We start from the raw sequence: 2,500 nt of genomic DNA, 5'->3' as shown, positions 1-2,500 counted from the left end.
GGTCTAGACCCAAGGTACTTTTGTGCCTCGGGGAGGGGTGACCCCGAGGTGCCAAAACTCACTGGGTGTACTGGCTCACTGAGTGAAAGCACGGGCACCATAATCTCTTCACCTTGTGGCACTCACCTCTTGATAGGATCAGAGAAATTTTTTATAGATCTGGCCGGATGTCCGGGCAGTATATCTGCGCACATTCACTTCTTTATTTCCTTTTTGTCTCACTGTGTCACTTTTTGTCTCACATAAAATACAGGGTGGGCCATTTATATGGATACGAATAAAATGGGAATATTAACTTCCTGTTTGTGGCACATTAGTATATGTGAGGGGGGAAACTTTTCAAGATGGGTGGTGACCATGGCGGCAATTTTTAAGTTGGCCATTTCAAATCCAACTTTAGTTTTTTCAATAGGAAGAGGGTCATGTGACACATCAAACTTATTGGGAATTTCACAAGAAAAACAATGATGTGCTTGGTTTTAATGTATATTGTAAAGTTTCCCCCCCTCACATATACTAATGTGCCACAAACTTGTGTGGAGGAAGAGAGGTGCAGTTTCCCATTGCAACCAATTAGATTGCTTCTTTCTTTTTTCAAAGACCTCTTTAAAAATGAAAGAAGCGATCTGATTGGTTGCCGAGGACAACTGCACCACTCTTCCTCTGCACAGTTTTTGATAAATCTCCCCCCATGTATCACAAAGGAGAAAAAAACAGAAGCCTGATCCAAGGTCGTTGCACCAACGTCTACTGCTGTAACAGCGGGAAAAGGTGATGGGACCAGAGCCGATTCAGGAGTAGGTCTGGTGTGAACTGGAAAAGAAAACGTAGCGCGCCATAATATTGCACAGTTGCCTTAGATGCAGCTTCTTCTTCCAGACGCGGAGGGGGCAATAGGACAGGTAGGTGCCCAGAGGAAGTATGGTTGTTGGAGTCAGACAGACTGGTCTAAGTATTTCTCACATAACCATCTCTAGTGTGAATGGTTCAAAAAAGAAAAAATATCCTGGGGGAAATCTTTTCAGAAAAAATCGCATGAAAAATTATAGCAAAAGGGATCAAGCTCGGTTCTAGCAAGGTGTGCCTAATAAAGTGTCCAGAGAGTTTATTAGGCTCCAGCCGTCCGGCCCCATTGTGTTTGATTTGTTCTTGTTTGAACAGATATTTACTTATAATGATATGGAAAAACCTGGAAGAGACTGTAAGAAAAGGACAAGGCACTGCTGAGATTCGAACTCAGGATCTCCTGTTTACTAGACAGGCGCTTTAACCAACTAAGCCACAGCGCCACACATCTGTCCATCAATCACCATGGAAAAGGTTCCAAGACTTCATGGTATGCAGACTGGACTGGACACACTGGTTCTTGTTAGATTGTTTTCTGCATTAATGTGTGAATATGGGAATATCCTGTTCCTACCAAAAATTTGTACCAATGATATTTAAATAATAAAAATAAAACATTAATTCCCTGAGTAAGCCTAACAGTGAAACCACGTAGGGGTGATCGCTGTAAATAGTATATATGGTACAGCACTTACTATATATTGTGTACAATATGGGTTTGATTATTCATTTATTTATCGATCTGTTACCTATATGAATTATCTGTATTTATTTATCTGTTTGTGACTTATTAGAATTATTATTTATTTATCTGTGAACTCTATTATTTATTATTTATTTATTTATCCATCTGTGACCTATATGAATTATTATTTATTTATTTATCTATTTTTAGCTTATTAAAATTATTATTTATTTATCCATCTGTGACCTAAATGAATTATTATTTATTTATTTATCTATTTGTGACCTATATTATTCATTATTTATTTATCTGTTACCTGTATCAATAATTATTACAAAATGATCCCATTTATTTGCAGCTAGGGTTAGTCCAACTTCTGCCATTTATATATTTTTTTGAATTTTATTAGAATTTTCAATAAAGTTTTTCTGATTATATCCTTATTTTTGTGTCCCTTGTGGTTTGATCGGTTCAGTGGTATGGGGTATGTGGTTATAGTGAATTTTCCCTCTTGACCATATTATGTTCAGTTTGTGATATTGCCCTTTCTGTGGATTACAGAAAAAATGAAACAAAACGTTCCCGAATAAATTGACAAGAAGAAATGTTACATCTTTCAAATCCACATATAGCAAATCTGGTGGCAGATACCACAGCACATTCTTAGAAGCATTTAGGAGGGGTAAATAAAGGTAATTAAAAATTATTTATTTAATAATACAAATAAAAATAAACTTGGCAGTGATGGGATTTGAACCAACATCTCAGGAGAGACTAGATCTTAAATCCAGCGCGCTAGACCGCTCAGCCACACTACATTTAGACTTTCCAAAAGAGATGCATAGATGGGTGAACCAATAGGTAAAAAATTATTGAACAATTCAAAGCATAAAGAATGGCTGCCATGCTGCACCATCATTTACCAAGTTATCTTCATTTGCTATCATCACTCTTCACAGTAGTTGTGTG

At 37.1% G+C, this 2,500-nt stretch overlaps 1 non-coding gene across 1 annotated transcript; it reads right to left on the bottom strand.

Moving 5' to 3' along the window:
• Window positions 1-1,215: 1,215 nt before the first annotated feature.
• On the bottom strand, window positions 1,216-1,289 carry TRNAT-AGU (transfer RNA threonine (anticodon AGU)). Its single transcript has one exon. It is a non-coding gene; the product is annotated as a tRNA-Thr (tRNA).
• Between the last annotated feature and the right edge of the window lie 1,211 nt (window positions 1,290-2,500).

Source organism: Hyla sarda, chromosome 4, assembly GCF_029499605.1.
Source record: "Hyla sarda isolate aHylSar1 chromosome 4, aHylSar1.hap1, whole genome shotgun sequence".
Taxonomy (NCBI): Eukaryota; Metazoa; Chordata; class Amphibia; order Anura; family Hylidae; genus Hyla; species Hyla sarda.
Note: the sequence above shows the minus strand (reverse complement) of the source record. Positions and strands in the feature narration are given on the sequence as shown.